This window comes from Pinus tabuliformis, chromosome 2_2 (genome assembly GCF_031772625.1).
Source record: "Pinus tabuliformis cultivar Carrire ecotype Pingquan chromosome 2_2, CPIR1, whole genome shotgun sequence".
Classification (NCBI taxonomy): domain Eukaryota; kingdom Viridiplantae; phylum Streptophyta; class Pinopsida; order Pinales; family Pinaceae; genus Pinus; species Pinus tabuliformis.
In genome coordinates, this window is record NC_142300.1 from 802,125,503 (window position 1) to 802,137,023 (window position 11,521).

Genomic DNA, 11,521 nt, shown 5'->3' on the forward strand with positions numbered 1-11,521 from the left:
AACCCATTGGGCTGGCCACCCTAGTCCCTCCTGACCGTTCCTCGACATTCCCTCACGGAAGGGTTGGGTGTCGAGGTAATGAAAATCCCATCCCTCGGTCTGAGCTCCATCGATATCGCAATTTTCCCCGCCGACCGGCACGAGGGTGGCAATCTTATCTCGTGCCTCTGTCGTCGAGGGAATTCCTCATCTTCTCATGACCCACTCCCCTTGTGAGGGAAAAAGAAGTATCGGGTTGTGTCTTTGTTCCTCCCTTTGGATTGTGGGTTTTTTGTGGGACTTGCGTCATTTCTTTGTTTCGTGGTGTGCGCTTTGCGAACGTCCCTCTCTCTAGTGGCCTTGCACCATCGATGTATTTGTGGCCCGCGGCTTTCTCCAGCGTTGAGTGTCAGCCCGTGACAACTCCTCTTTGGAGTTTGATTCTTTGACCCCCGTTGACTCTCTCGCTGGAAAGGTTGTTGGGTGTTTTGTACACGGAGGGGTGCAATAGCGGGGTGGGTTTGTGTTATTGGCAGTAGTCTATTTGTCATTTGAAGCCTTGTGCCGCTGGGTTGGGGGGCTGTTTGCCTCTCAGTGACGTGCTCCAGACACTGGTCTCATCGTGGCCCTTGTCTTTTCTATTGGTCAATTTTAGGTTGTGATTTATTTGCTTGGTTGTTTGCTATGTTGTAAAGCTGGAAAGGGTGTTGTGCTGAATGCATGTGGGAGGGTGTGAAGAGGTGGGACGCTTTTTTGATTGGGTGCCTTGTTTGATTTCCTTTTGGTTAGCGGACATCTACTCGGGGTGTTGTTGAGCTTCTCTCTTTTCTCGGGATCTTTGTTTCTTTGGTGTTGTTTTCTTCCCCTCTTCCTTTTGCCCCTAGCTTTACGGAGGATAGGTGGGATTGTTGTGGATTGGTGTTTGGGAAGGAAGAAAAGTAGTGCGAGTTCCCAGGGTGGCCACCCTAGTCCTTCTCTATCGCCATCCCCTGTAGTTCCCCCCTTTTTTCGAAGGCACGGGATTTGGGAAGCTTTTTCTCTGTTTGAGCCTCCCCTGGTGAGCCGGTAGCCACGTTTGATATCTCTTGCTTTCCTATTATTTTCTTCCCTTCTTGCTTTTGGCCCCTTGGCTTTACGGAAAAAGGGCAGGATTGTTGTGGATTGGTGTTCAGGAAGGACGAAAAGCAGTGCGAGTTCTGAGGGTGGCCACCCTAGTCCTTCTCGATCACTGTCCCCGGCAGTTCGCCCCCTTTTTGCAAAGGCACGGGGGTGGGGAAGCTTGTTCTTTGTTTGAGCCTCCCCCTGTGAGCCGGTAGACGGGTTTGATATCTCTCTTTCTTTCATGTTGTTTTCTTCCCTTCTTCCTTTCGGCCCCTAACTTTACAGGGAAAAGGTGGGATTGTTGTGGATTGGTGTTCGGGAAGGACGAAAAGCAGTGCGAGTTCCTAGGGTGGCCACCCTAGTCCTTCTCGATCACCGTCCCCTGCAGTTCCCCCCTTTTTGCGAAGGCACGGGGTTGGGGAAGCTTGTTCTCTGTTTGAAGCCTTCCCTTGTGAGCCGATAGCCACGGTTGATATATCCCTTTCTCTCTTGTTGTTTTCTTCCCTTTTTCCTCGTGGCCCCTAGCGTTACGGATAAAAGGTGGGATTTTTGTGGATTGGTGTTCCGGAAGGACGAAATGCAGTACGAGCTCCCAGGGTGGCCACCCTAGTCCTTCTCGATTGTCGTCCCCTTCAATTCCCCCCTTTTGGCGAAGGCACGGGGCTTGGGAGGCTTGTGCTTTGTTTTCTACCATTTTCTTCCTTTCGGTCCCTAGCTTTACGGAGAAAAGGGGGAATTGTTGTGGGCTGGTGTCAGGGAAGGGCTAAAAGCAGTGCGAGCTCCCGGGGTGGCCACCCTAGTCCTTCTCGATCGCTGTTACATGCATTTCCCCCCTTTTTGCGAGGGCGTGGGGCTGGGGGAGATTGTACTCTGTTCGAGCCTCCCCCTGTGAGGGGGTTAGACACCCTTGTTTCTCTTTCTCTCATGCGTTTTTCCTCCTTTTGCCCCTTGGCCTTACATTTGTTGTGGGGGGTGCCCCTATTCAGTTTTGTGCCTGATTTTTCAGTAATACGTGGAAATGACTCTCGGAAACGGATATCTCGGCTCTTGTTACCGTGATGAAGAACGTAGTGAAATGCGATAGTTAGTGTGAATTGTAGAATCCCATGAATCATTGAGTTTTTGAATGCAATTTGCGCCTGAGGCCTCGATCGAGGGCATGTCTGTTTGGGCGTCGTATCCCATTCAAACGCGCTCCCTGCAATATGCTAGGGAGCAGCAGAGCTGGTCGTCCGTGCCCCATGCGGTGCGATTGGCTGAAATAGCTCAAGCGATGTTTCGTGGCGTACGTCGGCGAGCGGTGATCTTGTCCCCTTGGATGGCCAGTCGGCGTTAGCTGATGCAGGCATTGTGTGGCTTCGCTCGAACTTGCTTTTCTCTCTCTTGTCCTCCCATGGGGTAGGGCGGATTTAGCTCCAACTTTGCGACCTCAGCTCAGGCGATAACACCCGCTAAGTTTAAGCATATAATTAAGCGGACGAAAAGAAACTTACAAGGATTCCCCTAGTAGCGGCGAGCGAACCGGGAAGAGCCCAACATGAAAATCAGGCGGCGGCACCGCCTGAATTGTAGTTTGTAGAAGTGTCCTTAGCGGCGGACCTGGGCCAAGTCCCTTGGAAGGGGGCGCCTGAGAGGGTGACAGCCCCATCGGGCCGGGACCCTGCCGCATCACGAGGCGTTGTCGACGAGTCAGGTTGTTTGGGAATGTAGCCCTAATTGGGTGGTAAATTCCGTCCAAGGCTAAATACGGGCAAGAGACCGATAGCGAACAAGTACCGTGAGGGAAAGATGAAAAGGACTTTGAAAAGAGAGTTAAAGAGTGCTTGAAATTGCCAGGAGGGAAGCGAATGGAGGCTATCGATGCGTCTCGGTCGGATGTGGAACGGCTCAGGCTAGTTCGCCGCTCGACTTGAGGTGCAAACCAACACGGGCTGCTGCATCGTCACGAGCGCGGGTGGATTACTGCCTGTCGGTTTGCCACTGTGGTGGTCGAGGAATGAAGCGTGCACCCTTGTGGCGGGCCGTGTGCACCTGCGTGCTCGTGGTGTTGGTTGGCAGGCTTTCCATTCGACCCGTCTTGAAACACGGACCAAGGAGTCTAACATGTGTGCGAGTCGGTAGGTTTGAAAACCTACGAGGCGCAAGGAAGCTGACGGACGAGATCCCCTCTCTGGGGGGTGCATCGTCGAGTGACCTTGAGCTTATGGGAAGGGTATGAGTGCGAGCACACCTATTGGGACCCGAAAGATGGTGAACTATGCCTGAGCAAGGCGAAGCCAGAGGAAACTCTGGTGGAGGCTCGTAGCGATACTGACGTGCAAATCGTTCGTCTGACTTGGGTATAGGGGCAAAATACTAATCGAACCATCTAGTAGCTGGTTTCCTCCAAAGTTTCCCTCAGGATAGTTGGAGCTCACGCGCGAGCTTTATCGGGTAAAGCAAATGATTAGAGGCATCGGGGGCCTAACGCCCTCGACCTATTCTCAAAATTTAAATAGGTAAGAGGGTGCAGCTGCTCCATTGAGCTGCGCCGTGGAATCGAGAGCTCCAAGTGGGCCATTTTTGGTAAGCAGAACTGGCGATGCGGGATGAACCGAAAGTCAAGTTACGGTGCTGAATTGTGTGCTAACCTAGATCCCACAAAGGGTGTTGGTTGATTAAGACAGCAGGACGGTGGTCATGGAAGTCGAAATCCGCTAAGGAGTGTGTAACAACTCACCTGCCGAATCAACTAGCCCCGAAAATGGATGGCGCTGAAGCGCGCAACCTATACTCGACCGTCGGAGCAATTGCCTAGCTCCGATGAGTAGGAGGACGTGGGGGTCGTTGAGAAACCTCGGGCGTGAGCTTGGGTGGATCAGCCCCCGATGCAGATCTTGGTGGTAGTAGAAAATATTCAATTGAGAACTTTGAAGACTAAAGTGGGGAAAGGTTCCATGTGAACAACACTTGGACATGGGTTAGTCGATCCTAAGAGATGGGGAAGCCTTGTATCAAGGGTGCACTCTACATGAGCATCGAAGGGAATCGGGTTAATATTCACGAACTGGGACATGGCGGCCGGCGACAACGTTAGGAAATCCGGAGACATCGTCGGGGGCCCCGGGAAGAGTTATCTTTTCTTTTTAATAGCTTGCCCACCTTGGAATTGGTTCACCTGGAGATGGGGTCCAGAAACTGGAAGAGCACCACACGTCTTGTGGTGTTCTGTGTGTCCTCGGTGGCCCTTGAAAATCTGGAGGACCGAGTACCATTCATGCCTGGTCGTACTCATAACCGCATCAGGTCTCCAAGGTGAACAACCTCTGGTCAATAGAACAATGTAGGTAAGGGAAGTCGGCAAAACGGATCCATAAATTCGGGAAAAGGATTGGCTCTGAGGGTTGGGCCTAGGGGTCTCCGCCCTCAAATCGTGGGCTGTCGGTAGTTTTTCCGAGCTCCTCTCGTGGCGAGGGCGGGCAGTCATGTGCCGATTGGGCTACGGGCGTAGAATGCCCCCTGTCGGGGGCTTTTCCCTAGGCGTCGAACAATCGACTCAAAACTAGTACGGACAAGGGGAATCTAACTGTTTAATTAAAACAAAGCATTGCGATGGTCCCTACTGATGCTGACGCAATGTGATTTCTACCCAGTGCTCTGAATGTCAAAGTGAAGAAATTCAACCAAGCACAGGTAAACGATGGGAGTAACTATGACTCTCTTAAGGTAGCCAAATGCCTCGTTATCTAATTAGTGACGTGCATGAATGGATTAACGAGATTCCCACTGTCCCTATCTACTATCTAGTGAAACCACAGCCAAGGGAATGGGCTTGGCAGAATCAGCGGGGAAAGAAGACCCTATTGAGCTTGACTCTAGTTCAACTTTGTGAAATGACTTGAGAGGTGTAGAATAAGTGGGAGCCGTTTTCGGCGCAAGTGAAATACCACTACTTTTAACATTATTTTACTTATTACGTGGGGTGGAGACGGGGCACTGCCCCTGTTTTTGGCCTTAAGGCACGTTTCGTCGGGCGATCCGGGCGGTAGACATTGTCAAGAGGGGAGTTTGGCTGGGGCGGCACATCTGTTAAAAGATAATGCAGGTGTCCTAAGATGAGCTCAATGAGAACAGAAATCTCGTGTGGAACAATAGGGTAAAAGCTCATTTGATTTTGATTTTCAGTACGAATAAAAATCGTGAAAGCGTGGCCTATCGATCCTTTAGATTTTTGGAATTTGAAGCTACAGGTGTCAGAAAAGTTACCACAGGGATAACTGTCTTGTGGCAGCCAAGCGTTCATAGCGACGTTGCTTTTTGATCCTTCGATGTCGGCTCTTCCTATCATTGTGAAGCAGAATTCACCAAGTGTTGGATTGTTCACCCACCAATAGGGAATGTGAGCTGGATTTAGACCGTCGTGAGACAGGTTAGTTTTACCCTACTGATGAACTGCACCGCAATAGTAATTCAACTTAGTACGAGAGGAACCATTGATTCACACAATTGGTCATCGTGCTTGGTTGAAAAGCCAGTGGCGTGAAGCTACCGTGTGTTAGATTATGACTGAACGCCTCCAAGTCAGAAGCCACACTAGAAGTTGTGCATGTCACTCTTCGACTGTATCTCGACCCACAGTAGGGGCGTCTCTTTGTCCCCCCCAGGGGCCCGTGTCATTTGCAAACCGCGACCATGAAGCATCTCGGTCGGGGCAGCTTTGAAGTTCAATTCCAAACAGTCGTTAAGAAGAATCCTTTGCAGACGACTTAAATACTCGACAGGGTATTGTAAGTGGCAGAATGGCCTTTCTGCCACGATCCACTGAGATTTATCCCTTGGTCACCTTGATTCAGAGCTTCGCTCTTTTCACAAACAAAATCCGGGCAACCCTCTCATGCCTCTACCTCTATCTTCCAGATAACAATTTTTAATTGCTTGGGGGCGGGAAATTTGGGGTTTCCACGCCGTGACGAAAAAGGTGCCAAAGCCTGGGAAAACTGGGGTTTCCATGTCGTGCCTCGGCGCACAAAATTTGGGGTTTCCATGCGGCGCCCAAAATTTGGGGTTTCCACCCGGTGCCAAAATTTGGGGTTTCCATGCGGTGCCCAAAATTTGGGGTTTCCATGCAGTGCCCAAAATTTGGGTTTCCACCCGGCGCCCAAAATTTGGGGTTTCCATGCAGCGCCCAAAATTTGGGGTTTCCACCTGGCGCCCAAATCTGGGGTTTCCATGCAGCGCCTAAAATTTGGGGTTTCCACCCAGTGCCCAAATTTGGGGTTTCCATGCGGTGCCCAAAATTTGGGGTTTCCATGCAGCACCCAAAATTTGGGGTTTCCACTCGGCGCCCAAAATTTGGGGTTTCCATGCGGCGCCCAAAATTTGGGGTTTCCACCTGGCGCCCAAAATTTCGGGTTTCCATGCAGCACCCAAAATTTGGGGTTTCCACCCGGCACCCAAATTTGGGGTTTCCATGCAGCGCCCAAAATTTGGGTTTCCACCCGGCGCCCAAATTTGGGGTTTCCATGCGGCGCCCAAAATTTGGGGTTTCCATGCGGTGCCCAAAATTTGGGGTTTCCATCTGGCGCCCAAAATTTGGGGTTTCCATGCGGCACCGAAAATTTGGGGTTTCCATGCGGCGCCCAAAATTTGGGGTTTCCACCCGGCGCCCAAAATTTGGGGCTTCCATGTCTCGCCAAAAATTTGGGGTTTCCACCTCGCGCCTAAAATTTGGGGTTTCCACAGGGCGCCTAAAATTCCGAGCTTCCATTTCGTGCCCAAAATTTGGGGTTTCCATCCAGCGCCCAAAATTTGGGGCTTCCATGTCTCGCCAAAAATTTGGGGTTTCCACCCGGCACCCAAATTTGGGGTTTCCATGTGGTGCCCAAAATTTGGGGTTTCCACTCGGTGCCCAAAATTTGGGGCTTCCATGTCTTGCCAAAAATTTGGGGTTTCCACCCGGCGCCCAAATTTTGGGTTTCCATGCGGCGCCCAAAATTTGGGGTTTCCACTCGGCGCCCAAAATTTGGGGTTTCCATGCGGCGCACAAAATTTGGGGTTTCCACCCGGCGCCCAAAATTTGGGGTTTCCATGAGGCGCCCAAAATTTTGGGTTTCCACCCGGCGCCCAAAATTTGGGGCTTCCATGTCTCACCAAAAATTTGAGGTTTCCATCCGGCGCCTAAAATTTGGGGTTTCCACAGGGCGCCTAAAATTTAGGGCTTCCATGTCACGCCAAAAATTTGGGGTTTCCACCCGGCGCCTAAAATTTGGGGTTCCACCCGGCGTAAAAAAAAAATTGGGGTTTCCATGTCGCGCCTAAAATTTGGGGTTTCTGCCTGACGCAAAATTTTTTTGGGTTTACAAGTCGCACCCAAGCCTGGGGAAACTTGGGGTTTCCATGTCGCGCCTAAAATTTGGGGTTTCCGCCAGGCGCAAATTTTTTTGGGGTTTACAAGTCGTGCCCAAGCCTCGGGAAAACTTGGGGTTTCCATGTCGCACCCCGGCGCCCAAGCAAGGGGAAACTTGGGGTTTCCATGTTGCGCCTCGACCGAAACCGGCGGCGCCCAATTCGGGGGAAACTTGGGGTTTCCATGTCACGCCCCTGTAGAAACTTTTTCTACAATTATCTAGCTCTGATACCATGTAGAAACTTTTTCTACAATTATCTAGCTCTGATACCATGTAGAAATTTTGAATAATTTAACACATATTCAATGGAAATTATCCTGATCATGTACTAATGCGGAAAACATACACAATACATAAGCTCCTCTACGTTGATCAAGAATATAGCAGCATCAATAACAATAAAACATCAAGAGCATTCACACATTAGCACAATATGTATCACGGGGAAAGCATCTCGCTAAAAACCCCACACTATCTGTATATTAATGATTGAGTCATGTAACATTACACAGCATAATACTTCTCACAAGTATCTCCACCTCTGTTACACACAATACAGCTCAGATCTGATCTCCAAATCTCTTCCACTGTTTACCTGCCTCCACTGCTCAATACCTGCTCAAGAACTGATGAGAATGGCTTCCCAAACTCGATTTTCACCTGCAAAATAGTCACTCACACTTTGTTGGACGTGAGCAAAGGCTAAAATGCGGGCCAAATACGTGAGCAAACTCATTGGCATACTCAATCCTTTGATTGTGCAAGATCTGGTGCACAACTATAGTCACAACTGATAGCAATCTGATTCTCTACCACCTGTCCCTGTTGAACTGAACATGCACTGACATGCAACTGAGTTAACTGATGTATTCTTTAGTTGTATTATGAGTTAATAATTAGTTTAACAACTCATCATTAGTCTATCTGTAGTTAGACTAACTACAACCAGTTTAACTAAGTTAAACTGAACACAACTCCATCAACTGTACCTCCAGTCCACTAAACTCAACTCACTTGAGTTCTAACTGAAGTCATGCATGCAACAACTCAACTGACTCATAAGAAAAACGAATTTCCTTCTGACAGCTACATGTGCCACTTCCGTAGCTCAAACTGAAGTGCTCCAAGAGAATAAGATTAAGTTTATAGTCCAAATATTATTGTGAGATAATAATATTTGACTTTTCTATTTTTGACAGCCAGTCTAAAAATAGACTTGATCACTCACACTGTGATCACTCACACTTTCATCAAAAATAGAAGTCCATCTATTTTTCCCAACTTGATCAATCATCCATAAACATAGACATGATCCATATGTCTAAAAATAGACATAGTCTAAAAATAGACTTGCGCCAAAAATAGCCTGCGGGCCCACTTAGTGAAGGCGACTCTTTTCACTAAGCTCCATCATCTTGTTGCAATCTCAACACTCCCTCTCGACAAGATATGGATTATCAGCAACCCCTATCCTGCCTCGGTGGTACTCGAATTTGCTCCTGGTGAGAGCCTTCGTCAGAATATCAGCATCATGATCCTCCGTTGGAATGTACGAAAGTAACATGATCCTCCGCTGCACACAATCTCTGATATGATGGTACCTGATGTGCTTGGACCCGAAAAACCCGACCAAGATCATCCTCATCCACACAGATCTCTACTTCCTGCTGTACCAAGAAACTACTGTCGATCCGATACTGAAGACCCCTCCTGATGTGCTCTTTCTGTCCGTTGGGCTCCCTACCCACTCTGCATCCTCCTGCCTGTACCAAGATCCATATCCCGATGTGCCTCTCAAGTGGCTCAATACATGCTTGCCCGCCTTCCAAAAGAGCTTGGTAGGCTTAACCATAGCTTGTGAAAGCTGGTTAACTGCATAGCATATATCAGGTCGTGTATTGACCAAATACATCAGCGACCCCACCAACTGTCGATAAACAGTGGCATCCACTTCTTCTCCCGAAGTGGCATCCTCCTTCCTCCAACCTCCAGGAAGAGGAGTATCAACAGGCTTGCAGCCATGCATGTTGAACTTCTCCAGTATCTCCCGAGCATACTTGCCCTGAGAAACAAACAGTCCACCACTGCGCTGCCATATTTCCAATCCTAGGAAATAGTGAAGGAGGCCCAAGTCCTTCATCTCAAACTCTGTAGCAAGATCCTTCTTGCATGACAGTATCAACAGCTCATCACCCGTTAGAATCAAATCATCAACATACAGTACAATGATAAGCAACTTACCCTCCACCACAATCTGGTATAGGTTCGGATCCGCCTCGCTCTTGGAGAATCCAAGTCCTGTGAAATAGCTGTCTATCCGTGTGTACCAAGCACGTGGTGCTTGCTTCAACCCATACAGCGCTCTCTTGAGCCTGCACACATGCGACTCGCTGCTGAAGACTTCAAAGCCTTCGGGTTGCTCAATGTACACCTCCTCCTCAATGACTCCATTGAGGAACGCAGTCTTCACATCCATCTGATGAATGTGCCATCCCATCTGCGCTGAGAGAGCAAGAATCGTCCGTATGGAAGAATACCTTGCGACAGGTGCAAAGGTCTCCTCATAATCGATCCCCTCAATCTGTGAAAAGCCTCGGGCAACAAATCTTGCCTTGTACTTCTCCACACTCCCGTCAGCTGCCTGCTTAACTTTGTAGATCCATCTCGAACCCACCACTGATTTCCCTTCCGGTCTAGGAACAATCTCCCATGCACTGTTTCTGACAATAGAATCATACTCTTCCACCATGGCGTCTACCCATGCGGGATCCTCCACAGCTTCCTCGAAAGAGGATGGCTCAGTCACAACACACTTGCTCATAAGAGCCATGTATCCAGTGTACCGATCAGGTGACTGTCTCTGCCTGCGTTGGGCTGTAGGTGGTCCTACAACTTTCTCTGCATCTTGAGCCAGTCGCTCAGCTTCTGTCAAGCGCTTTCGCCCTCTGATGGTTGGCGCTGCATGAGTGGTCTCTTCCACTCCATGAACCTCGTCCTGTGGCTGATCCACATCCTGAAGCTCATCCTTAGGAACTAATAGCTCCTCATCTGCATGCAAGTGTAGCTCCCTCTCAAGCGAACACTTCATGGCTTTCTCCTCCTGAAATTTTATATCCCGTCGCACAACAGTTTTACCACTGTCTGGCAAATACACACGATAGTTGTGGGGCGTATCAGTGTACCCCACAAATATCCCAACCTCTGCAGTCGGCTCCAACTTCTTTCTGGCATCCTTCGTCACATGCATGTAAACGTTAGCACCAAAAATCCTCAAATGAGAAAGATCAGGCTTCTTACCAGAATAAGCCTCCTCGGGTGTACTCATGCCAAGTATCCTATGAGGACAACGGTTCTGCACATAAACTGTTGTATTGCATGCTTCCGCCCACAAGTGAAGGGGTAGGCCCTGATCATGCAACATTGCCCGTGCAACACCCACAATCGTTCTGTTCTTCCGCTCAGCTACCCCGTTTTGCTGTGGGTTATGGGGAGCTATGAGCTCTCTACGAATCCCTTCTGCCTTGCAGAAATCCTTGAACTCGTCCGAGATGTATTCACCACCATTATCGCTCCTAAGAGCCTTCACCTTCTTCCCCGACTCCTTCTCGACCAGTGCTTTGAATTCACAGAACTTTGAATATGTCTCGCTCTTCTTCTGCATGAAGAAGATCCAGCACTTACGAGAGAAATCATCAACAAAAATCACATAATACCTGTGTTTTGCTGTCGAAGCAACTGAGAAAGGTCCACACACGTCTGTGTGAATTCTCTCAAGGATCGTCGTGGCGCGACTATCCTTCTCGTGAAAGGTGGCTTTCACAAACTTCCCCAAAGTACACCCCTTGCACTGATCTGACTGCGCAAGTGTGCCTTTAGGAAGCCCTGTAGTGATCTGCTGCAGTATCTTCAAGGCTCCATGGTGAAGGTGACCCAATCTCCTGTGCCACAACTCGCCATCATCCCGGCTCACCAATCCTTCTGCCTTGCCTGCCATTGCTGCGCATCCATCTACATGCAACTGATAAAGGTTCCTCACTCGAACCCCTATCTTCCGG

The 11,521-nt window shown here is 49.3% G+C and overlaps 2 non-coding genes across 2 annotated transcripts; both read left to right on the forward strand.

The window, feature by feature from the left end:
- The first annotated feature begins 2,100 nt into the window (after positions 1-2,100).
- Positions 2,101-2,257, forward strand: LOC149195265 (5.8S ribosomal RNA). The gene has a single exon (XR_016255316.1). It is a non-coding gene; the product is annotated as a 5.8S ribosomal RNA (ribosomal RNA).
- Positions 2,258-2,504: 247 nt separating this feature from the next.
- Positions 2,505-5,912, forward strand: LOC149195266 (25S ribosomal RNA). Its single transcript, XR_016255506.1, has one exon. It is a non-coding gene; the product is annotated as a 25S ribosomal RNA (ribosomal RNA).
- The last annotated feature ends 5,609 nt before the right edge of the window (positions 5,913-11,521 follow it).